This window comes from Pseudopipra pipra, chromosome 1 (assembly GCF_036250125.1).
Source record: "Pseudopipra pipra isolate bDixPip1 chromosome 1, bDixPip1.hap1, whole genome shotgun sequence".
In the NCBI taxonomy this organism is placed as follows: domain Eukaryota; kingdom Metazoa; phylum Chordata; class Aves; order Passeriformes; family Pipridae; genus Pseudopipra; species Pseudopipra pipra.
The window spans coordinates 126,181,603-126,209,241 of record NC_087549.1 but is presented as its reverse complement, the minus strand read 5'-3'; the positions used below and the strand labels follow the sequence as shown (position 1 = coordinate 126,209,241).

Sequence of the window (27,639 nt, the reverse complement as noted above, 5' to 3'; positions counted from 1 at the left end):
CTGTGGTATACTTCCATTTCACTCTCTGTAGCGCTTACATGTGCCATGGTTTAACACTTATCAGATACAATTTTTTCTACAACAGATCTATAAAAGCTTTAAGCCTGAATCCATATTTCAGCTACTTCTCCCATATACATATGGCTTCTGTTCTAATTTTCGTGATCTCTGAGTATTACAGATCTTAAAAGTTATGCCAGCAATTTAGTATATTACAGAAAAGTTATGCCTAGTTATGAGGCCCTCACTGAAAATGATGTACAAGTCTGCATTGCATCACGAAAAGTTACTTGAATTGTCAGCCCACTGTAACAAATAAAATGTCTTATGCTTCCTATTTAATTTAATAAACTGATGAAATATTAAAATGGTAAAGTACTTGAGGCTTCACACCTGAACTATGATGTTTCAGGAACGTTTCTACAATTTGAGCTAGGGGAAACTTGCATTAGATACTCAAAAGTTCCAGAACAAGTTATATTCAAAACTTTGGGGTGTGTTTGCTTTTAATAGATAATTTATTTGCAAACTGAACCATCTTGCACAATACTATTTGTTTCCCAATCTGCATGTTATATTACAATTTAACAATTGTTTTATTCTTTCTAGTATTATCTCCACTTAAAAATACTTGAACTAGCAAACAGTTATGACAAGCTTTGTAGGGCACTTTAATAACGCGTATCTTTAATTTGTATTTAGAAATGCATTCAAAATGCATATGCAGGCAAGTCAGTGATGCCTGAAAAATGTTTCCCATTTTGTTGTCTCCGGATCTTGACAATTACACACTACTCTCCGTCCATTCTCCTATTAAAATTACTAATCACAGAAGAAAAAAAGGCTTGTATTTTTACATATTAATCATTTATTATTTGATACAATTCACATTGTGGATTTTGATCTGTATATGCATTGAAAAGACATTTTACCAGAGTCCTCATTAAAAATGCAGATACCGTTGTGCATGGAAGAAAGGCAAAGTGTATTTTCATCTCTTCATACTTCTAACAACGGTTGCTTCTTACTGTGCTGCAAAGTTAATATTTTGATGATTCTACTTCAAGTCTGAGTCACCCAGAACAAAAACTACAGATGATTGAAAATTGTGCATCAAAGATTTACACTATGACTTACCCATTTACTGGGTAAATACACAGTATGCTTACATTACGAAGGTTGAAATGGAGAAAAAACCTACCACAACCTGAAATATTTATTGCCCCCTGGCTGACGTTTCCAAGTCCTTGCAGGATCAGCAGCAGGGGGCATATTTCATAATTCTGCCTCCATCAGGGGACATTAGGAGAGTGATAAGTCACTAATTTTCATCATCTCTTTTTACAGGTTAATGAGTAAAATACTACTTTTATAGTGTGTATTCGTAGTAATTCCTAATTTTCTCTACTCTGGAGGGAGAAAAAGACATATATGCCTATATCTATGCACCAAGAATAAATAATTACAAAATATCTAGGTTTTTATAGCTGCTGGGATTATGTTATTTACTTTGCAGGTGTGTATGCTGTGATTTATAGTGTGATGAGCTTTAGACTTGGAGCAGAAACCCCTAACTAGCTAGTATTTGGAACAGAAAGATATTCACTGCCCTGCAGAGCTCAGGCTTTATTCATTTCACCAGTTTCACATGGGAATAATCCTGTGTTTTTACAGAGTCCTTTTTGCGTTCATGGCGATTTTCTTGACTAGAAACATTTTCAGGATTGCAGTCTTAATTAATAATAGCTGTAGGAAAGAAAGAGTTAAAAATTGGATGTACTTTTTAACGCAGAACTGCATCATGCACCCCAAAACCTAATATCAGATAACGCTAACAACAGATAGGAGAAATTAAATGCAAAATAACAATTGTTTGAAATCATAATTTTAGATTAAATTGAGGGGGGGTTTAGATGCAGATATTTTGGCTTGTGAAAGAATGAGGGGGGAAAAAAAAAGATAGGTTTCCCTAAAAAGTACATGCCAAGAAGTGCTTAATTTGCAGATAAAGTCTCAAAGATTCTGATTAAGGAAGCTATTTTAAGTTTGCAGGCATCAATGACACTAAAAAAAAAAATAGGTAAGTTCTTAACTGTCATGGAGAAGCATTCGAGTGACATACCTTGAGACTGACAACTTCCAAATCCATGTTTCCATAAACTCATTTTATATTTTATTTCACCAAAACAGAATGCAGCTTTACTGATGAGCTGTGAATATATTGTACTACTCCTTGAAAGAAACCTTTCCAGTATATTTTTATTTGTCATGCTTTATTAAGCATCACACTTGCATGTCCTTTGATAAAATGTGATAGGTCTCAGGTTGGGTTCAATAAACTATTCTAGCAAGGGACTATCTTTGAGTCATTTTCACATCATCTAAGTTTACATATTGCATTTTGGTGCACTGAATCACTGTAGCCACTGTCCTCTCTTGTTTAATGTATGTCTCATATATTTCATTTAAATTTGATGCCCACAATAAAAGTGTGAAGACCATTTATTCCTATCCCTTCTCTTTCAAAAAAAAAGTGCCTAGCACTGCGGGCTTGGCGAAGCTCAGCTGTAAGAAGAGGTGTATTATTTGGAATACTTTTCAGCTGACTGAGACACAAATGCAAAGTACAGCAATGTGGGGACACTGTCTGGTTTTGTGTTACTCCCTCATAGGTAATTTGTCCATGAACTTTATGCATTTCTGCATTTGAGCTGTAGAACATATCACTCAGGGATTTAGATTTTACTTCATAATCCAAGTATATTTTAATACAAGATGGTAAACTAAAAATATTTTCCATCTAACTGTTTCAAAAACGCCATGTGTAAGAGAACACAACAAAACGGAATTAACTCATAACATATGCAACTCTTATTTGTGCAAGAGCAGTATATGCCCCTAAATCCAGACTGCAGCATCTGGAGGCATAGCATGTCTCTAATGGAAGAGAAAGGCACGAGACATGTCAGCTTCTTGGCTATGTTACGCTGAAAGCCGTGTTTTTTCCTTCACGATACCCAATACAACTCTGATTAAAACTAATAAAACAGACACTGTCCAGGTAAACTGCCTTCATAGCATTTTGCGTTTTTCAGCTTGCTAGTTGCAGGCAATGGGTTTAAGCTGAGATAGATTTTTACTATGTAAAAGAAAAAAACCTCTTAAATACTGTTCTTTTGTTTGAAACAATGAAATTCAAATCAAAACTAACATCTCACGGTATGAATTGTGTTCACAGTGCATCCAAACCTACACATTCCCATTTTTGTAACCCCTTTTTGCTGTTACCAAGATAACTTGTAGTACCACTTTTTCCTCCTAGTAGTATTACAAATAATGTATTTTTCATATACTTTTACTACTGTGATCAGCTTGCTAGAGAAAAACATTTTAGAGAAACAACCCACTCTAACTGTTTTACAACAAGAACTGTCTTCATACTTGACCTTGAGAAGTGCTGAGTCTTTTCTTTTCCCCAATGACCCTACAGGATCAACTTCATTGTTAGACTGTAGTAGCAATTTTTAAAAGTGCAGCTAAACGTAAATACTGTTCCCTGTGATTACGAAAAAAAACCCCAACACCAACACACTGGATAAAATATTTTACTAATGCATTTTCAATTTTTTATTGCACTAAAGTTGTTAAATGATCTGCTATAGAAGTTGAGATGTCTAATTTTAAATTCTCTTTCATTCTTTCTTTTATCAGCTAATCTCCTCTGTTATATTCATAGGAAAAAAGGGACAAAGTATGCCTGTCTCCTATATTTATTCTTATTTGCAGAAAATACAAGTGGAAACTGAGAAACTGCATTGTTACTAAGATACTAAACTTGAAAATCCCACCATGAACTGCATACTGGATGTAAAAATACACATATGTGTACGCTAAAAGAGGGTGTTCAGCTGTGCAGAAATACAAGCTTACCTCCAGGCTCAAACCCTTAATGTACAATTAAAACAAATTGGGTTAGTGCCCGCTTTCTTTTAATAACAGGGAGAGTTCTTAGACGCATTATACTAAAATAGAAGTCTCACATTAAATCAAATGAAGGAGCAGAAAAAGCTCCTTGCACAGATCACCAGACAAAGTTCTGACTTTGCTTCCTAGCAGAGTAAAATGTTTGGGAATGTATCTAATCTAACACACCCTATAAAACTGTGCAGTAGTCCCTGGTATAACAGTGAGCTGTATGGAAGACAGAGTCACATCTCAGAGCAAAATGCCAAGATTTTAGCCTGCAGTCCAAAACTGCCTCTTTAATTTCTAAATTATGAAGCTGTGTATCCATTTTGGAAAGTTGGTAGGTAGCCTTCTCATATGCATGTACAGTAATTTCATTACATATGACCCCCTGCAGTGGTAATGGGCTTTTTTAAAAACATACCTTGACTTGATGATGAGAATATTTTGCTTTAAAAATAACTCATATATTTAATTTTTAATATGGCAGGCATGGCATGTATCCAGGGGTGCAGGCAGTAAGTTTACCCTTTACAATTTGTAGTCAATCAGACTTTCCCAAATGAAGTCCCATAAATATGAACATACATTGCTTGTTTGTTTTCTTGTCTTCTTTTTGTTTTTCTAAGTTTCCTTTATTGGTATCATAACAGTATGACCAAAATATAAGGAAATAACCATACCATATTAAACACAGGAATACGCTTTCACAGTCATTTATTGTGCATAGCTAGTAAACATTTCCTGGCAAACAATTTAGAGAGTCCATAAATTCCATCCTAACGCTACTTCCGTAGCTAGATGCAGTGCACCATACACGAGGGTATTAGCTCAGTCTCTCTCATCCGGAATGGGTGGATTGGAATTGAAAATTCCCCACCCCCCCATTATAGCACCATATGTCTCGAAAGTCTATCCTCTCTCAGGGCAAACGGCTCCTCTCAGATCCGCCTGACGGATCACGACTGAAACACTGCTGTCCCTCGCTATTTAATCCAACAGCATTTCTGAAGTAGCTATCGGGAGAGCACAACGAGCCAAGCATCCCTTTGGCATTAGTGGCAGTTCCCCACGCAGAGAATATCAAGGATATGGAATAGCAGAGGGAAAATCTACCACACCATGCCAATTTGTATGGAAAATTTGATTGTCAAGCAAGGGGCAGGGAAAAGAAGAAAGCCTCTCATTCCAGCAAATTGAGCAGTGCTTATGATTCCTGAGTTCCTTATGTAACTGGTTAATCAGTGTTAGTAGACCAGCTTTGCAGCATTTTCAGAGGTACTGAGTCTATAAGAATTTCAAACAGTTTTCTCTAGATGTCTTATTGAGGTGTTTATAGGTTGAGGGATTACTAGGGGAACAGTTTATCCATAAAGATTTTGGGTGGATTAGATTACTGCTCAATATTTTTCAGATCTTTTTCTCTGTGCACATCAATTTATAACGGGAAAAATTTCCTTTAAATAACACTCTAGCCATTTGATGTTTGAAAGAATTTGTGTGAGATGATCATGTTAAGGTAAAGTTCATATTGTTATTTGAGGAGACTAAGCAGTCATATTTCCACCAGTTTATGTCCTTATTACAGGTACACATTAATATCATTCATGTTACAGGTATTATTTCCAGATTATTTTGGATTGAAAACAAAGAGTTAGCAAAAATCTGGACTCCTTCCAAATTTCCAAAGACCAGCTCAAAAGCTCAAAGGGGTTCAGTCACCATGTCAAAGTTCTGTTTTAAGATTTTTAGTTTTACAGGATATTAAAACCTCTCCCGTGTGCTGCTTGAGTCATAATCTGAGGAAGGGTTATATGATAACAAAGGGCAGAAAGATTGTATTTTGCTGGTCATGAAAGACTTCTTGGTTTTTAACTCCCTGGTTTTAAAATTCTCTTTCATTTATTTCTATTGAATGGAACAACTTCTTCTTAGTTACCAGCTTCATTATATATATTTAATAATCCATGTATATTACTGTAATCTTTCATCAAATGTGCTGTCCTTTGAAATATTATTATGTGAACAACCAAAATTTTAGAATAAAAAGTATGATGGATTATTGCACCTTTTGAAAATAATTAAAATTACCAGGACTTCAAGGTCTAGAATTTTAGATTTTTTTTGCATGTGTTCTTTGCCCAATGCTCGACAGCAGACCTTGCACGAGCATCCTTCATTGTCTGGCTACTCATCTTTACAACATCCCTTTACTTCCTTCTATTGCCTCTAAGGCACCGAATCCTTCAAGGCTACTCTGAAGAGAAGTAGTTTGTGGTCTTCAATTTGCTCGACTTATTGTCGGATGATAAAGCTCTTAATTCTTTTCCTGGATCAGGACCTCTGCCAGCTTCCTTTCATTGTGCATATGGGCAAACAGAGCAAGAAGAAAAATAATGCTCCGCTTGTTCAGCACAACTCCAGCAGTCATTTTCTCTTTTATGTTTCCAGTGGATCTGATTGCTGGCAAAAGCTGCCAGAAAAAGACAAGTCTGATCAGAAAGAGCATGAGCAGAGAAAGTCCAGTTTCCCAGATACGTAGCCTCAAGGACTATTTTGTACTGGTGATAGGGTGCATCAGCCACTGGGCTTGGTCAGCCTCAGCCTCTCTCAAATCATCCAAATGTTCCTGCACATGTGAACATCTCCTAATAACTCTTGTGGCGTTAATTCTTGTCTGATTGGTACAATAGGCTATTTCTCATATTTAACATTACACTCGTGTGGTTATATGGATTTTTTTCCTTGACTCTCCTCATGGTACAGAATACCAATAACAAATTAAATTCACGTGTTTTATGTACATTATATAGTAGGAAATAAATCTGCGTAGAAAATGTAGCTAGTTCTTGTGCTTGCAGAGTTGCTCTGCATATATTGCATTGAAGCCAAATTGATTGTTAATCCATTTTAATACTTATTTTATTCTCCAAATATGTTTGGTGTCTCCTTTCCCAACTGCCATATAAGTCAGTATTGTACGTTCATAAGGCACTGGCAAAAAAATAGCTGAAAACAGGTAAGATACTGTGGTTTTGCTGATAAAATGTTTAAAATTCTACCAATTAATTTTAGATGGTGACCAGTTGAATTATCAGTAATCTTTAAATAGGATTTCTGTAGAGATCTTTGCTGTGCACTGAACGGGAGAGCTTTGCATCTAAGTAGGCAAGAGAAAAGGCAAAAGAAATTAAACCAGATCATTATAAGGCAACTATACCTAAAATTAGAAACGTATACTGTAGACATTCAGTTCAGGTCTGTCGTTAAGAATAGTCTGCTCGCGACACAAATAGAAATGCAATATTCCTCTTTAAAAATGTTTCCAGGAAATCATGTAGCAAGAATTAGGAGATGCATTCCCTGCAAACATTCTTATTTAATACCATTTTTAATAGGTTTCACCCTCTTAAAGAATGGGATTAAATCAGGGTGAGGTAATAGGGTGTTTTGGTCCAGTTAGCGAACTTTACCATGAGGCTAGTGGCAAGTTAAATTATTATAATATGGAACAGCATTTTGTGAAGAAAACTACTGAAAGTCTAACAGTTTGAGTGCTACTGACTTCAAAGAGTCTGGAACTTCAGACACGATTTCCAGAATTTTATAATTTGTTATAATTGTAGCTGCATTTTCAGTATGTTTTGTATTTCTGCTTAAAGCATTGAAGTGAGCAATCTGTATGTGATACTGTAAATAAAGAGAGGCTACGAGAGAACACTGTGACTACAGGTTCACACTGTACTCCTACCAAAAAACCGAAAGAGCTTCTGTGCGTTAAATCTTTCACACCTCTCAGTAACTGTGTCAATATTTTTAAAACTATACTTTATTATGAAGCAATAATCTAAACTGTAGTTGAATCAAGCTGTCATTTTATGTCTTACTCTTAATGCCTCCTTTGAAAGATTCTCATTGCTGTCACATTTAAATAATAATTTTAAAAGTCTGTATTTCTTTCATACAGGTCACAAAATAGTTTAACATGTTATAAATGCTTACAAGGTATGGAATAGTATTAAACGGGAAACCTCAGAGTGTCCATAATAAAACAAATTAAAAATTACACTTTCCCTAACTGAATCCAACAAGGAGGAATTCTCTACAAGACTTCAGTCTAGTGACAGAGGAATCACAGTATTAAAAACTAATTGCTTATGTGCACATAGCTAAAACTCGATTATATTTGTTACGAGCAAATGCATTAACATCCAATATTTATATTTGTTGATATAAGACAATCAGCTTTTACAAAGTTGACAGCGACTCTGAAACAGTTATATGGAGAAAGTGTTAAAGAAAAAATTGATTGACATCTTCAGTCTGTTAAAGTCAAAATCAAGGAAAACCTTCTACTCTTTTGTTGAAAATAATAAAATGATTTTTGTATGTGAAAGTAATACTAAAAAAAAACAACAAGCAAACAAAAGGGAGGAGAAGGGGAAAAAGTAACAATTAATGCAAATTGCAAGCTGGGAATTATAGAGCATTTTTAAAGAAAGCCAAATATCACAAAGAGAAAACAGAGACAGGGACAATATGAGGACATTTTGAAATTACATTATGAACAAAAAAATCCTTACTAAATGGAAATAACCAGGACTTTTTGTAATAACATTTAAAAAAAAAAAGGAAAAAAGCATTCTCAAATACTTTTCTTCTGCATTTTGGGAAAAATTCAAATGATGTATTCATATCAGATGAATATGATGCTCCATTTCAGTAGTTACACACGAGTACGTTAAATAGCAGCTAATAAAACTAGACATTTTTAAAATCAGTAGACTCGAATAATTTGCATGGAGGTATTTTAATACATTTGGCAGAGAACCTGTCTGCATGGTTAGTGAGGATTTTTAGTATGTCCTGGAGAACTAGGGAGGTTCAAGGGAACTATGTAAAAATTTTTGTGAATAGTTAAAAAGAATAAATGTGATGACCTAAATGTCAGTAAGCATTTCAACCACACGTTGATCTAAAGCAAAATAAGGAATGGCTTCTAGGAATATTAGTTCATTTTAATCAAAGCAGTGAGAACAGAATTTTCTGGAAAACCATCTTGCCAAAACTAACTAGATATCACTTAATAAGGGTATAAGTTTGGTAGGATAAAGGTAATTTTACTATTATTAAATATGTAGAGGAATATTGGAAAGTCTTTTCATTGTTAATCATAATATTTGGATGAAGAAAAAAATTTATTAAAATCAATATTGTACCTATTAAATAGAGTCAAATCTCAGTCTCAGCCATGTATTAAGTGGAGAGAAATAGTCAGTGGTGTTTGTTTTAACAGTGATCCACAAACGCATGACCCTGTCACTTTTTTTTTCTGTGACTCTTCTATCAATTATAAAAAAATATATTTAGAAAGTTTGCATTTGAAATTATTGAAAGTTTAATAAAAAAAGAGCAAGCCCAGTCACTGTATACCCAGATTGCTCAGGAAACTGACCACAGTTAACAAATGGTAGATTTCGATCCAGGGAAAGATAAGACACTGCTATAATAACAAAGACTATACCACTGCTACAAAGTAGGGACCCTGCTCACAGACTGAAGTCAGTCTGAAAAAGGCCATAGAGCAGATAATCAGTGCAAAAAACTGTGAGTACAAGAGGGTAGATACAAATCTGAAACAACCCATGGGCACATCACCAGAGAAATATACAGTATGGTTGTGTTACCTCTGTCCTTGGCACAGACGCAACCAGTTCTGGAAATACTGTGACCACAATTCAAGAGAGGTTGTTGAAAAATTGGAAAAGGTTCAGAGGAAAGCAACAAGAATGATGAAAGGAGTGGAAAACATTCCTTGTAATGAAAGACTCAAGGAGCTCGATCTATTTAGGTTATCAGAGAGACATTTAAAAAGCTACTTGATCACAGCTTATAAATAACTATGTGAGAAACAGAAATTTGATAACACTACAGTTTTCAGTCTGGTGACAAAGGTGTAACAGAAGTCAGTGGCAAGAAGATGTAGTTGGAGAAACACACCGGAAGGTTTAAATCAAGATGGAAGACTTCTTTTTTCTGTTAAAATCACACACACAGAGAAAAAAGAGTAATTCAGAAAAGTTCTGTTGCCTCTTACATGGGGGGGCAGACTGAGTAGATGACCATAATAGCCTTTCAGTTTTATAGGCCATGAATCTACGGCTTCAATTGCAGGCTTCTCCGCTCCGTATTTTCTTACGCCATCACTGGGCAGATCCAACCGGTGGAAAGTTAATCGGAACCAGGTGGAGCCTGCTTTTTGCTGCACAAGGGAGATTCCCCCTGAAGCTACATTGGATAAGACCAGGATTTGACTGGACCAAAGGAATTAATACAGTATGAAGAGTGTGTGTCAATTATATTGCTGCCTATCCTTTCTAGTTATTGAAAATTTTATTGATATTTGAGTGAATAGAAAACACAGGCTTAAGGGGTGAAATACGGTAAATTTTATGACAAGTGATTTTAACCCCACACACACCTTATCGGCTCCAGAAAAGTAAAAGGAAATAGGAAATTACACACAAGCACCTAGGGCACTGTTTAGGCGAGGCAGAGAATGGGAGAGCGAGCTAACTCATTTCGCCTGATTTTTGTGCTCTTGAGAGTAGCGCAGGTCCAAAAACTTTGCTTCAACCACAGAAGTTTTTGAATTAACATTGTTGTTAGGAGAGACTGCAGGAGGAGGTGGAGCAACAAAGGAAAGAGAAATGCTAACGGAAAAAAAACACATATAAACAACATACCATATGTAGGACACTCACCATATGCCAGCCTCACTTTTTTGCTCTTTCTCTAATGTGGTCCAATAATTCCAGTCATCTAGAGGGTTATTCACACTGTCTATTCAGGCATTTGATTTAGGTCCTTTGAATTGCAGCAGCACCCCCTTGCCTACAGCCCCCCGGCACCTCTGTCTTGCTGCCAGCTACGCAGGCAAGTACAAACACCTAGGTTTAGTTCTTAAAACTGTGCCTAAGTCAGATATCTAAGTTAGCCTAAAGCTATTGTATAAATACCACTCTTTCCTATTAAATTAAAAAAAATAAAAGGAAAAAATCATTGCTATGGAAAAAATTACTTGTTTAAACTACAGGGATATAAAAGTGCAGGAAAGTTTACAAATTCAAGGCCAGCTCCTTAGCCAGCTCATACACTGGCATTCAAATAAACAGGCTGACTCCCATTTGCCCTGGCAAAAGTGCAGCCTTCAAGCTGGTTTTACAAATCAAGTCAGCCACCTGATTTTGTTGGGAAATGCACATATATTTTCATAAAATACAGAAAAGAAAATATTACAATGTAAGTCCTCTAAAAAAAAAAACCAAGCAAAACAAAAACAAAACCAAAAACAAACCAAAAAAAACCCCAAAACAAACAAACGAACCAAACACCTCAGAGGGAAAAAAAAAACCTAAAAAGAGAAAGTTGTATAGGAAGTGGCAGCTACTGCAGTCTGCAGAAATCACTTCTTTTATGAAAGCAGAGAAAAAGTAGCAAGAGATCAGCAACAACCTCGACAGCAATTGAAAATAATGTGCTTTTGTGACGAAGTCTCTTACTTCCCCTCCTGGATAAATTGCAATTTTATTTACAAAACACATTTTAAATGCTTTGCTGCCCTATACTAGCTAATAGCTTTACTATTACTTCATTTTTATCATGTGGTACTGCAGCAAGCCGAAGTAAGCACAGCATGCGGATCTCAGCACAAAGCTAGACGTTGCACAATAGCATAAAGGCAACTTTGCATAAATGTTGCTGAAAGACAGTGAAGAGAGAAGAGGAAATTCTGCATCTTTAGTGCTATGTCTTTAATACTTATATGTATCAAAATAACTCTATATACTCCTGGAACCTTTCTGTTAAAATGTCTCTAACTCTAGGGACACATTCTATGAGGCAGTTATGCACCATTTAAATGTGAAAAATGCTCACTGTACTTGGAAAAAGATGTGTGATGTGAAGTGTTTTTAAGAATAATTGAATGATTTTGTGATTCATTAAATGCTTTTTTCCTCAGCAAGCAAGTAATGGCTTTTCCACGAAGCACCCAAAGGGTGAAAAGTTAAACAGTTAGAAGGAGTAAAGCGTCCTCAGGAAGAGGATCATTTACAGTGTTTTTTGTTTTATTTCTTATCTCTTTTTTATTCCAAGACAAAGAACAAAGAAGGAGGGAAAAAACTGAGCAACTGTATGTAGGAAATTAAAAAGATGGAATGCTGGGGACAAAAGTATACGTGGCAGTTGTCTATTCTTTGGTTTAAAAGGAAATAGAGAAAAATTGTGGCACCTAAGGTTTATTGAATATGGCTTCATATACATATTCCTGCTGAGACCATGGGATCAGTTCTTTTATGGGAGAGAAAAAAAAGAGCTGTTTTCATATACCCAATATATCTTTAAGCCAAAGTGTAAATCTTCAGTTTCTTCCCTTTTTTTTTTCCTTTAAAAAAAAATCTAGGGAAACAATACACACCTTGACTTCTGCAAAAAAGATCTCTGGCACAATCACAAGACGCCTGCTTAAATAATACCCAAAAGGTAACTCCATGCATTCCACTGGCCAGAAATAATTCACAGCACGATGAATCCACAAGAAAGTCAATAGCATATTATAACGCTCTTAGGGGAGCTGTAGCTATAAGAGCAATGTGAGGCAATGCCTTAGCATGAGCTATCACTTTATATATGAGCTGTATACATGAGCATGAATTATATTACAACATTTGACACACTATGGCTTTTGATCTACTATGACTTATGACCTCTGTCCTATTGTGACATTTATGCCTAAACCTGTAGAGAATAGTTCAAACAATAGAACATACATGATAGATAACCCTTAGATAGGATAATAGTGTATAACAAATATAAACACTCATGCTCAGGGCAATAGCTAGCCAAAAACTGCCAACGATTAGGAAGATACTTCCTCTGGGATATGACATTATGAATTTTCTTGCACCTTCCTTTGAGGCATCTGGAGCCAAGGATACTAGCCTAGATGGCTCACTGGTCTGATTGGGTATGGCAGTTCTAATACTTCTGTGAACATATGATAGTGTGGAAAAATTTAGCTTTTATGGTTAATAGAAAGTTCTGCATAAGACAGGAAGGAATCTTTGACCAGTGATAAAATCCTTGTGAGCTTTCAGCTGAAAAGCCAGTTGAACTTTGTGTAGATTCTGTTTCCACCCAGATCAACTGTGATTTCCTGCTGATTTCAGTAGGAGCAAAAGAAAAACTGCAAAGAAGTCCCATATACTGTCTTGTATGGGCAAGCACTCAGAACCCACAAGCAACCACATTTTATTTTTAATAAAAAAAATAATAATCCCTGTCGATCTGGGGCCTCATGGGGTTTTCCAGATAGCAAGGGTTGCACTTACTTCCCTCTACAGGAGGGAGAATTTGAAGACAATCTTTTACAGCTCATGTGCTAGTCTATTTTTTTAACAGCTCTGATTCGTTTGGTCTGTTCCAGCAGCTTCCAGCTGCAATCTTGGACTCCAAAGACTGGCTTCCTGATCATCAGCTACCTGGCTCCACAGAACAGTCCAGGGCCCAGGCATTCAAATGCAATTAAATTGCTCTCCAAAAGAAAGCTGGAGAGCAAGAAATAGTGCTGGCATGCTGCAGAAAAGCAGGAAGACAAAGAATCAACTGACAGTCTATATAGCATAAGACTGGAGTCTTTGGCTAAAATGTGGAATTATACTGCATCTTGGAAAAAAAATATGGACCATAAAAGCAGATATGGAATGAAGGTATCCTTAAGGCCTTGGCATAAAAAGTTTTCAGCATTTTTCGACAGTTGGATATAGACACATTGGTAAACTTTTATCATAAATCATATTTTTAACATTACTGCCATAACTTTAAGATCTGAATTTATTATATTTTCATAAAAGATAGTAGCTATAGCTTGTCTGTACCAGTTGTAAATGTGATTTTGTTTAATTAACCTGATTTTAAACCAACCAAACAGAAAAGAGGTTTTTGGATAAATTTTCAGTTGTGCTAAAACCACATTTATTTTAGTACAGCCCTCATTGATTAGTTTAAGCAAAATAAGTCACTGAACTTGTATCTGGACCTCATAGACCAGTATTTATATTCCTTTGAAAGAAGTTAATTTAAAAATCAGGAACATTCACACTGGTGTGGCAAGGTCCTGTCACCTCAGTTAGACTGAACCTCAGCCCTGTGGGAACTCTGCTCTTGCATCACTCAGTACAAAGGGCTGAAAAAGGGATCACTCTTCAACAGGTGAAATCTGCAGCTGCCACCTCCATCTCTGCCTGATTGCCTGGCTGTAGACTGGGAAGCATTTCTGGAACAGTACAAGGAATTTACAGTGAGGAAAAAGCATTGTAGGACAGAAAGATAATGCATTAAGCAAGGCCTAGAGACTGGCAAATCACGCTTTCTGGTGGAAAATTTACACATGCACAAGCTATTAGTACTATCTGCTTCATATAGTGAAATATATGACCCCCACCACAAACAAGCCTCAGATGATACCTGTTATCTACACATGTCCTCATACATGGATATTCCTGATGTGTTGTTCTTGATATGTTGCGGGAATGATGCCCAATGGTGTTTGTTTGAAAGTGAACCACTGCAAACAAGTTGGATGGACCAGCTTTTGCTGTTGTATTCTCCTGATAACTCCTGTTACAGGAGATAGATACAAAACAAAGCTTGACAACTTCCTCTGTCTTAAAATTAATTAAAACTACATGACAGAAGCAAGACAAACTCTAAATAAAACTTTATTAATTTTTCCCTGAAATATTTCTTTTTTTCAGAAGCAGAACTGAGTACTGTTGTGCTGACTCAGAATCACATTCTGAGTTGGAAGGGACTCACAACAATCATCAAGTCCAGCTCTTAAGTGAATGGCCCATACAGGGATCACACCCATGACCTTGATGTTACTAGCACCATGCTCTAACCAACTGAGCTCGTCTCAGAGTGTGAAGTAAGACAGCAGCATTAGTGGTAAAAAGATGCAGCATCCTGAACTAAGTTTCACCTGTGTAACTTTAACTATTTGTAGCTTAAAGACAAAATGAAAACTTACATTTGGAAGAAGCAGGTACTTCCAACCACAACTCATCTGATTTATTGCAGATACCTACTTTGTATAAGATTGAGCCATTCTCTAGACTCCCGTGACTCAATCTCCAAGCGGCTCTTGCCCAGAGGCCAGTTAAGACACAGTTCTCTCCACTCCATTAGAGGAGTCACCAGAGTCCCCAGAAATGTTATACTACCATATACCAAATCTATAAATATGTGGATTTTCATTATGTCCTATTGATAACCTAGCTAAGGGACTGAAGTGTACTATTATCTGTATATATTTAAAAAACACATGGATTGTAAAATAATAGCCAGTCAGCAGTGCATGCCAATCTATTTAGCATGAATTGAGAGAGAGATGCATTACAGAGAGAAAACTGACACCGGTAGAGTTTCTATTTCCCTTATGACACTGAGCACGAACCTTGCCTCCAGACCCTTTGTCTTCACACTTCTCTGACACTGTTCCTTTCCCTATGTTCCTTTTGTCTCTCCACTTGTCAAACTGTTGCTCAGACACCTGGCGTTTTTTATAGATTTCCTACACAGTGCTTTGGAACTGTGCATTTTTGATCTCACAGATATATGAACTGAGACATTATATTGCATTTACAGGAAAAAAAGTTAAAACTTAGTACATATTCAGAGCAAAATCAAATATCATAATCTGTTTCCTGGAAAGTATTTCGTCTGTGCAAATAGAAATTTTATTTTTTCAAGACAAAGCGGAAAAAACAAACAAACTGAAGAACACAGTTCATTCTAGTTGAGTCAAAATATGTCTTTAAAAAATGCTTCCCTTGCCCAATACAAAGCAATGTACACAGCATTCTACTGAAGCAAAATAGTATGTTTTCATGGATATGTAAAAGAAGAAATAAGGGGTATGATTCACAGAACTGAAGGAGGACTCACACTCTTACTTTGACATGGAATCAGGGCTGCCATTCATGGCAGGTGAGAATTGTGTCCGATTGCCTTTTCTTCACATTAACGGGACATAAACCTGTATCAGCCCTGTTCAGTGCCTTCTCTTAAAAATGCTTTTGTATTGATGGTCAAGAAGGCAGCTGAAGTGATACAATACCTACAAATACTGAGAAATAAGAGATCTATAGAAGTGCAGGTTAATAAATTAATTCTGTAGAAAATGAGTAAAACAGTAAAATTAATGGATAAGTAAACTGAAATTACAGAGGGAATTCACAAAATAAATTACAGGAAAAGATAGAGCTTACCTGTTTCTTTACAAAATCTTTCACTAAAACCTCTTAAAAAATTAAACAGCTTGAGATAAGAAACAATGCCTTCAGAGCTTAATTGGTCAAAGGGATGCAAAATAATTAAATTGTTAATTTTAAAATTAGAAGGAGGTCCCAGAACAAAGCAGTATAATAGATGCCTATGGAATCATGAGTGGTGTGAAAAGGGTAAATAAGGAATAATATTTTTTCCTCCAGTTTAAAAACTAGTGGGAATCAAATAACCAGAGTAGGTACCAGCTCCAAAAGTACCTGAGAGAGATAGGTCTTCATACAAATGGAACAACAGAAGATGTAGATGCTAGAAGTTTGCCGCAGTCACCAGCTAAATTCATGGCTATAACCAGCAACTATTAAACATGAAACAACACTGTGGATGAATATGTTCCTGAACTATAAACTGTCAGAGTCTGAGCAGTTTGTTGAAATATCAAGTTCATGCTTGTTCATTTGTGGGTTTTTTTCCTTCCCTTCTCCTTTAATTTCTGTCTGTTGCTGTCTATTTTCAGTAGTGTGTTATTGACCTGCAGAATCTCTGACAGGATCCAGACCATTTCTCTTAGAAACGGTACTGGATCTCTCTCAGGCAGAGTTAAGATGGGTTTTGTTTTCCTCTTTATATATGTCCAAAGTGTCCATAATAGTAAACCACCATATGCAAGCAACTAGTATCTCTGCTATAGACACAGACAGACCAGGGCTTGCATGTTTGGAGGAGTAATTAGTTCAGGCACATCACAGGTGAATACTGGTGTGTTAGAGTAGCAGTTAGCTCAGGTAGAACATGGTGCTACTAATGTCAAGGTTGTGTTTTGATCCTTGTATGGGCTATTCACTTGTGATCTGCATTACTTGTATGGCTACTTCAAATTCAGAAGCAATTTGAGCTCATTTCCATAATGCTGCACCCCCAGGGGTGCTCTGACCTAACTCAGATGGCCCAGAGGCACATTTCTGTTCTGGATAGTACTCATACACTATAACAAAAAAGTGTATATGTATTGAGTCTAGTCCACACTGAGTCTAGCTGCCACTGTAGTGGAGATATCAGCGCTGTAAGACAGAAGGCCTTGAAAGGCACACCTTCCAAATACTCTAATACTGCACACAGCAGGGAGAAAGGGACAAATTCTTTTCACACGAGTGTTTCTAAAAGTGGTTGAGACAGGATTTTATTTTTTAAAATTTTCAAAACCACAGTTCCTCCTGTCTGATTGGCATAGCTGATTCTAGGCTCACATGTAGGCGAAGAGCAGAGTACCACAAGCAGCATATTTTATGCTACATAAATGCTCCCGAAATGGAGGAAGTGGAAGTGATGAATTAAGTGAGAAGCTTTTGTTATGATTCTTTTAGGTTTTAAGGTAAAAAATTGAGAATGGATCTCCTTGGAGAGGAAGGAGAGAGAATGGCACATCTAAAGGATGCAATCGATCATCCTGAACATTGGTAAGTGACATTTCCTTAGGCAGCTGATGGCTAAATATGTCTGGGTTTTTGAACTTGTGCTGGTACAAGAAAGGAGTCTTATGCCCTCATTTTTTAAAAGAATATTCACAATTCAGTGAGCATAATTTAGTCTACAATCTACTGGTACAGTTGTAATAGCACACTTAGCTACATAGCATTTTCCTGTGTGGATATTTGAGAGGAAAGGATTTTTTGTTTGCTTGTTTGATGTATGTTTTTTATGGATTTTATTTAAGATGCCTGTGATGTGTTAGAAAGCATCACGTGCATAAAGGAACTGCAGCCCTTCCTGTAAATTCAACAAACTGGTATATGCTGAAAGGAACCTCTGAATGATTTACCTTTTTCACAAAGAGAGGTGAAGAGTAGGAGACGGGTGGGAAAACAACAGATTTTTTAAATTATATTAACACTCACTACCTGCAAAAGCATTTGTAGAGAGTTACCCAAATCTCCTGTGGGCATTTCAGCACAAGTCCAATGCAGAAATATACCAGAAAGGAATGACTAGTTGATTGGGCTACAGGCCAATCTCAGCTACAACTGCATGGTATCATAAAACACCTTGGCCCCTTCCACAAGAAGAAATAATCAAGTCTCCATGATACTGTATTCCTGAGGAATGTAGTTTTTCCAGATAATTTTCATTTTCTGAGTCACTGTTAATTTTCTTCAGGCCTAAGTACAGTTCACATTCCTGTTACAAAGGGCAACACCTTAAGAAAGTATTGAGATAGTCAGAAAGCAATAGGAAAAGAATGCTAAAAGAAATTACTTCCTCCGAAAGACACCCGCAGTTGCCTAAGTGTTTTAAAAATATGACAGGTTCAATTCAGCCAGAAGGTTCAGAGAGCCAACCAACACTCTGCTTGGTTTCCTCTCTACGGTAGAGCCCAGAGATCCCCAAACAAGTCCCAGCAGCAGCTCACAACACTGCCCCACTCTGTCCTCTTCAAGACTCTGTCCAGTTGGGAATGAATATAGTGTCTTGTTACTAAAGTTATTGCTTTAAGACTCACCACCATTGACAAGTCAGTAAAAATCCCTCCCTGTGACTAATTCTAATAACACAAATTTTTAAAAATAAAAAATCCCACAACTATATATTGCTATATAAAGTTGTTCCAGCAATTATTTTAATTAAGTGATTAAGAATGGGCATGGTATTATCTCCTACATGTTATTAGAATGCACAGCAGTAGTCTGATGCTTACAAAGATTTACATTTGTGTTGGAATAATATTCATGAATTGGGAATTAAAAATCTCACTCAAACGTGCCTTCACACAGTTGGCCAAATAAAGCAAAGTTTTCCAACAAGGGACTTCTGTGTTAGAGACCTTGAAAATAATGACTTAACAGCATGCTAACTTGTTGAAAAGAATCTCATCAGAGGCCTGTCCAGCTATGACATGTTATGAATTTACTTTGGACTGAACCAATGGGCTTAGGTATGCCATCAAGATGAAGGAATGCAACTTGAAAGATATATATGTCTGTTTTAAGTAGGAATGTTCATTCATTAGCTCACTGCTTCATTCACTAAGCTGTGTGCAAAGTGCTGCACAAATGAATGATTCAATACAGATGCCTTTAATACACCACATAGCAGTAAGAAGCAAGGTACTTGCCATCATGACTCTCTTGGTGAGACAAGGAAGCAATTTCTTCATGGCTGCACTGGAAGCCTTGAAATGGAGGAATACAGGCTGTACTGGGAAGAGTAATCTTTAACCAAAAGTAATCTATACATTAATGGTCACAATCCTCCCTCACATCTTCAGTGTTACGAGTTTATTTTGGGGGAGCAAGGGATAGAAAAGATGAGTTGTTTTGAGGTCCAGGCTGAGCAAAACTGTCCAGAATAGCAGCTCCAGGGGCCACTGAAATAATATACAAGCTTTCACAGTGCAAAGTATGCTAAAGTGGGTCATACAGTTTATTTCCAGATGTTCCCACCCTCTGAGTATTTTCTAATGATACAGATGAAATCTGTAAAGACTTCCTCTATGAGACTAAAGCTATGCAGAAATGAACAAAACATGTGCAGAATAATTTATTAGGATGTAAAAACAGAGCAAGTAAACAAACAAACAAAATCATATAGTCCCTGTATTTAGAACAGAAAATAGCAAATTTGCACTATTAATAAAATCATTTATCAAAGTTCACAGAAAATCTTTTTTTCCACCTGGAAAGTTTCCAAGTTCAAAAAAAATTCTAAGTAGAAGAGAAAGTTTAACAAATGCCAAACACTGGCAGAAGAAGCATAAGAGGAAGCAGAGAAAAAGCTAGTCAATGTAAATGATAAAAGCTCTCAGGTAAAGTATTGTAAAGTAGCTGACTACTTGAAGAAGCTTTCAATTTTAACACTGTCTTGTTGTTGAAGTTGTAATGTCTGTAATGAACATTCTTAAGCAATCACAAAATCACAGAGTATGATGAGTTGGAAGGGACCCACAAAGGTCATCAAGTCCCACTCTTAGCCCTGCACTGGAGACCATCCCCAAGAGTCACACCACGTGCCTGAGAGTATCATCCAAATGCTTCTTGAACTCTGTCAGGCTTGGTGCTGTGACCACTTCCCTGGGGAGCCTGTTCCAGTGCCCAACCACCCTTTGGGTGAAGAAACTTTTTCTAATATACAATCTAAACCTCGCCTGACACAATTTCAGGCCATTCTCTCAGGTCCTGTCACTGGTCACCACAGAGAAGAGATCAGTGGTTGCCCCTCCTCTTCCCCTCACGAGGAAGTTGTAACTGCAATGAGGTCTCCCCTCAGTCTCCTCTTCTCCAGGCTGAATGGACCAAGTGATCTCAGCTGCTCCTCATACGGCTTCCCGTCAAGGCCCTTCACTATCTTCGTTGCCCCTTTGGATGCTCTCTCAGTTATACTGCAGTGACCAAAACCACACACAATATTCAAGATGAGACCGCACCATTGCAGAGCAGAGCAGGACAATCCCTTCCCTCGACCGGCTGACAATGCTTTGCTTGATGTCCCCCCCAGACATTTTTGTGAAGTCATTTTGTTAATGAGTCCAAGAAAGATATATGTATTTTAATAAGAGGGCTTGAAATATAAACAGGGGCATTTTCTCAAAATGAAGAAGAGCATAAAACCACATGTGGTTTTGGTCACTAAAGAGAAGTCTGCCTGTTACAGTAGAAATGAAGACAGTGCATCAGATAACATTATATACAGATTTGAGCCAACAGAGTTGCACTTTGGCCCATATGTTTAGAATACAAAATATAATGCACATTTGAATCTATGAGTCTTCCCAAAAATTGCTAGATGACACTAGAGGATTTATATTTCTTAAATGAATACACGTGCCATTGCTGCTATAAAGCACTTTCTCATCACAGACCTTAATGCTTTCTCATTGGGAAAAACAAACAAAACAAAACAAAAAAAAAAACAAAACAACAACTACAAAAAGACACAAAACAAAACAACAAGGGAACCCCAAAAAACTCCACAACCAACCAAAATAAAAAAAACAAAACCACAACCCCCAAAGTCTTAATATCTGTAATCTTTCCTAGCAAAATATTGTAACTTAATATATCCATTTAAGAATGGAGTAGAATGAAGTGCCTGATTTAAGAAGAACAGAAGACCATAAACACACGTGATATATTTGTATACTTTTTTTTTTTTCAATCAGACCCATCTGCACTCCAGCTCTTTTTAGAATAGCTGAAGAAAAACTCTCTGTGCCTCCCTGGTGCATACAAAAACCATATATAAAATTCAGTGTTTTTTGAAGTGGTCATTGTGTTTGATTTACATGCTTTAAACTTAATTACAACTCATCAGTAGAAATTACAAAGCAAATTAGACAGAACTGTACCTAGTAAAAATTACTTGAATTGGACAAAGTAAGGAAGTTAGAGGAAGGCTTAGTATCAGAAATATGGTCTTTTAATTGTCAGCAATGCATTAAAAACAGTGATGCTTTCTTCTATTATTTAATATAATTTTCCCTTTCCACTTTATTTTTGATAGCAGTATTTGCAGTATATATGTGTTGTCTTTTTCACCACAGTGTACCCTAGTTACTTTTTCCTTGCTGATTTTATAGCCATGAGATACCTTTTGGTCTTCTAACTTGACCTGCTATATAAATTATAGACCAGGACACAGCAATTTCTGCATCAGGTGTCTTTTCTGAGAGATATGTTACAGCTCAATTTAAGAACTGCAACAGATGGAAAATCCAGCACATTGCTATGTCAGAATTTGTTCCAAACATTAATTACTATCACTTGATATTTGTGCTCTGTTTCCAGATCAGAATTGTCAAAATTAAATTTCCAGTAGTTCCATCTTTATCATTAATTGGATAATGATCAAGTAACACTAATAATTAAAAAAAAACACAATTAACTTTAAATACTTTATTAGACTTCATTTGTAATAGAACTGGTCGATGAAATCTTTTCCATGGATGGTCTTACAGACTGTGACTAAGTCTTCTTCTAACCTAAAGTAAACTGGGCACTAAAGTAAACACTAAAGAAAGTGTCTCAAAATGAAGCACATTTCCCAGACCTCATACCTTTCTTGCAGTCTTCTTCTGAGCCCATTCCAGTTTGTAAAGGTCCTTCACAAAGCATTAATGCTAGAACTGGACAGAGCATTCCAGGAATGTCCTCACTAATGACAGTAACAGAGGGAGTATCACCACCTTTATTCTCTTGCTTAGACATGAAAGGATTGCATCTTTCATTTTAATCATAACATTATTATTTTAGCTTATTTTCATATTTAAGTCTTTTCTAGAGGATTCAGCTTCCCAATAATAAGTTTTATGTAAATTCTTTTTCCTTTGGCCTCAGTTTTGGCCATGCAGAAATATCTTCTTGTAATGAATTTATTGTAATGAGCACTCCAGGTTAACTCATTCCTCTTCCATCATCATTATTTGTTCATTAAATGCTTTTGTCACTTGTAAGTTTTGCTATTGATAATTGAAGATTTTCCAGACTTTGCTAGAGACATTGCCTGGTATTGGAAAACAGATCCTCACAGTACCACACTAGAAATATTTTCCCTTATTTGACTATAAGTCATCTACACTTATTTCTTTATTACCTCCATTTTAATCAGTCTTTTCTATGCTTTTTAACAGATTTTTCATTTAAAATCTCAGCATTCATTTTCTGCAAATTCCCCAGCATTCTGTAATTAAAAAATTATTAGTACACTGAAATAAATTACCTTAGCTTTAGTTTAAGTCTATTGCCTGATACTGCCCATTTGGAAAAAAAAATATTTGTTCAGTTTCCAGCTACTGATGGGATAGAAAATACTTTACATTAGTTCTAAGGTAGAAATAGATCTTCCTGTCTTTTCTGGAAAAACAGATATGTATGAGCACATCTGCCTTTTGCACATAGTGATCCATGTTTTTACTGTACTTGCTGAGTACAGGATTTGAACCATTAATAAGATCTCACTTTTTTATATATACTTAATGTATTGTTTCTTGTTTTCCTCCATCCTTTACAGAGTTTTTTTAAGATATTTTCAGCTTCCTGTATCTATTGTCTATATTTCCCCAGAGTCAGTTTTAAACTCACTGCTATTGCTCTTGTTTTTGTTATGTGAATTTTTATTGCTGCCTTCATTTTCTTCTTAACCAATAGGATATTTTTAGGCTAAAGATATCTTTAAAGAATTGCTAAGTAGTGTGTCTTTTGACACAGAATTATCAAATCTGAATTATATTTCATATTTTCACGTTTAAATGTTTCCTGCCACATAATTTTGCTCACAGTTTTTTTCAGTCTTGGGAAACCAGTTTTCTAAAAGACAAAATATACACATTTCTACAAAAGTATTGCCAAGGCAGATATTGGCAAACTGCACAGATCTTTCTGATGGGAAAAAAATAACAATCTTGCTCTTCCTTTCCATAAAATACACATCAAAATAAAGTTAACTCTAGAAATATTCTGGGTTGTTGGGGGATTTTTACTTGCCAGATTAAATTAATAATGTTTTGTTTGGTTTTCAGATAAACATTTAGCAGTTTAATTAATTGTTTGCATTGATTTGTCCTAAGAAAAGCTATATAGTGATTTAGAAGTTAATCATAAATTTAAGATCTTTTAGCCTGCTTTAACTCATATCCTCTGCGATCTGGAAAAGGTCCCTTAGTCTCTCTGTGCCTCAACTTCCCCATCAGGAAAACTGAAATAACAGTTTTCTAATATGTATAGATATCATGTGTATATGCACAAAATTATGTGATATCTAGGAAAGTATGCTAAGAAAAGCATATAAATATCTCTGATTAATGGATCTGTATCCACCACAAGACTAGGTGCAGAAAAACGATAAAATTGCAACCACTGTTCCTTTGCTATTTGCATTTTGAAAAGTACAGTTTGGAAAAGTCAGTTTTGTCTTTGTTGCACTTCAGAAGTTCTGAACGTCTAATGAACATCTTAATTTTGAAATTAAATATTACATATGTATGCAAAAAGCCAATAGCACTAAGGATTTTTTATTTCCTTTCCTTCTGTTTAAAAATCTCAAAACACTATAAAAATAATGGATAAATACCTTCCATGGGGTATTTTAAAGTTGTATTTGTAGCTCTGTAATTCATTTAAACATCTGTGGATTTTTTGACTTTTCAGTGAAAGTCACAAAAAGCAAACTTAGTATTTGTTGTCCTGATCTTCTATTTAACTGAAGCATGTGCTAAAGAGTCTGTACAGATAGATAATGTGACAACCTTGCTAAATAGGCTGAAAAGCATAACTTATTCCCTCCAAAATCAACAGTGAACTGGGATTAGATTCACTCAAAATTAATGGCCCAGTAATAATTTATGTGCTTTGAAAAAAAAAAATACTAATTACTTGGAGCCAAACTGATATTGTCTCTTGGAGATTCACCAGTGGAACTGGACAGAAAATAGAGACATGATCTTTACAGAATGACAGAAAATAGTGAATGCAAATGTGAAATACTGGCTGCTACAAGCCTTCAAATTCCCAGTTTTATAGCTGATCTGACAAGCAGATTTGTCTTTACACGTTTAAGTGTACATAGGACAATGGCTAATTGTTTTCCTCAGGCCACCAAAGATGTTTCCTCCACTGTTTCTTCAGAAGTGACTTGCTCAGATTTAGATCCTCACATCATGATCTCTAAATATTTTTTTCCTTTAGAAAGAGAAAACATTTATGGGTACATCTGACACACAAACATTTCAGTTTCTCAAGGAAAGGTTTTGTCTTATTTCCTACCAATTACCACATATTTTAATTCAGATCAGAATACATATCATATACCTCTAAAGCACACAAAGTTCAAATGCAAACGTCGTAGACCTTAGCAGCTGATCCAGATTTTGAGTGCTGAAGTATTTCTATTCCAGCTTGAGGTTATGGGCAACAAAGTATTGAAAACTTCAGTGTTCACAGGTGGTTTGCATGCATGTATGTGTGCATACAACTAATTTTCACAGGGTTAAATAAAAATTAACTTATAGAATCAGGAACTTGGCTACAGATCTCTACACTTATGAATTTTTCTGTTTGGCTAAAAATACCTTATTAATTTTAGTTCACTAAAACACAACCCATCTGTAACTTGATCCATTTTGAGTAGCTATACTTAAAACCAGTGTTATGCTTTCGGTACTAAAGACTGATAACTTGATAGCTCCCCAGGGTTTGTTGGTTACAGTTTAAGTGGAGAGTTGACATTACATGCTATTTTTCTGAAAATCCCAGCAGTAATACTACAACTGAGATACTGGTATTTGAAGATATAGTCAAAGATTGTTAGAGTGTGGATATCTTCAAACATATAGTATCATTCACTAACCTGCAATTTTATTAATTCTCAGGTCCCTTTAATCTTATGAAAATGGAACTGTAAAACTGAACAAAACGAGCAATTCAGAAGTATTCTTTGGGCCAATGCAAAACCTACCTGGATTCTGTCATCCTTAGTCACAGTGAATAGCAGGCTACTCTGTAAATAGTCCCCATTATTTCAATATGAATAAAGGTCACCCAATTTGGTGCTTAGGGATTACAAAATTTTTCATCTGCATTTACCAACACTTTTAGAAAACATGCATAACTCATTCATTCTTGTTTCACACTTGAGAAGCTGGTGTAAAGCTAGATCAAATGACTTATCCTATATTGTTCAATAAGGCAAAGGAAGCCAAGAACAGAATCTCATTTATTTTTCTGAACAGATTTCAATAGAACGGGGTAGCATTCCATAAGCCTTTCTTTTGGCTTCTGTGCCATTTCCAAAGAGCTATATTTTGAAGAAAAGACGCCTGCTGTATCTGTTATTACTGTCATTTCTTAGCCCATCAATGAATGGAAGCAAAAATGCTGTCTGATCCCAACAAGCTCTTATTCCAAATGCAGAAGAAAAAGATTACCATAGGTGGCAAATCTACGAATCTGAATGATTTAAGACTTTCATGCAGATTAATGAAATGTTTTATTCTATTTCCCAGAATTTATGTGTTTGTTTTCTCATAATAAAGGAAGTTTCTAGCTTCTGGTTGTGAAGATAGCCTTGACAATGTAAACCAACATACTTTCATCTTGTTGAGTCCTCATCCTTACCAGCTAAAACAATAGCATCAAGCAAAGTTAACTTCCCCCATTCATCTTGCTGGAGTGTCCGCCTTGAAGCAAAATATGTACACTTAAGTACCAACACTGTTAACCAATTCACTGCTTATTATCAGGTTAGAAATAACTAGTCAGCACAATTAGACAGTGGGTGGATGTTTGTGATGTTCTTGACATGCTATCACTTGAAAATGTCGAATACATTATTGATATGAAAATAGAGAACAATCTACAAAGTTTAAGATATTTTTCTAAACTAAGTATCTGTTTAATGCTTCCCCCTTAAGTTTTGGAATGTATCTCCTTCTTCTGCATATCTAAAACTCTCCCAAACTTAAATGACTCTTAAGATTTCTTACCTACTCCCTACCTCTAATTTTGGTGGTCTATGACCAATTGCTGCCTGACTGCGAGAATCCTCTGCCATGACAGGGACTTCACTTCATATGTATCTTCAATTTCTTTGAGAAAATGTTAAGAAAGAACCATTCAAAATTGGCCCAAAAGCACATGGATACTCATTTATTCTGAACTGATTGAAACAATCAAGTGGAAATTTAAAAAAAAAACTACACTAACACTGTTCTTATAGTATTGGAAGGATGAGAGAGGAGCCAATAGGACCACACAAAACCTGCCCTGTCTTCTAAAACATAGAGATAAAAATAAATAATGTTCAGTTATTATACATCACATTTTCTGTCTAGAAAGAAGAACACATTACTGATTGCTTCTGCAGTGCTTACTGCATCCATTTTACAGAAGAAACCAAGGCATCAGGTTAAAAAGGTGATTCAGCAGGAAAGCAATGGCAAAGATGGGAAAGGATGCAAAGTTCCAAGACAGATCTCAGTTTACTAAATCAATCTGCCTCTCCTCAGGTGACATCTCAAGCACACACTGCAAACTCTGTTAACAGCTGCTTGGAAAAGAGCTTATCTGCCTTCTGGCCCCCTTACCCTGAATGACTGAATTATAGCATGAACCCAGAGCCACAACATCAAATAGAGAGGCTGCATTCCACCTTTGCTACAAGAACATAAGCAATGCTGCTATCTGTGTCACCAAGCTGCCAGCCTGCCAGAGGAAATGGCTGGCAAAGGAAACCAGCCCTTACAACAAAATTCTTCATAAAGTCCCAGAACAATGCAAATGGACCATCACAGGCACCAAAAAACCATCACTGATTCCTCTCTCTGTATTTTGCAGTGAACTT

The 27,639-nt window shown here is 36.1% G+C and overlaps 1 long non-coding RNA gene across 1 annotated transcript in view; it reads left to right on the top strand.

The window, feature by feature from the left end:
- LOC135424634 (uncharacterized) overlaps positions 1-27,040 on the top strand; it is a 29,668-nt gene extending 2,628 nt beyond the window's left edge. Inside the window, exons 3-4 of the long non-coding RNA XR_010435297.1 lie at positions 17,679-17,771; positions 25,670-27,040. This is a non-coding gene — a long non-coding RNA (uncharacterized LOC135424634). The remainder of the gene's footprint in view (positions 1-17,678; positions 17,772-25,669) is intronic.
- Positions 27,041-27,639: the final 599 nt, after the last annotated feature.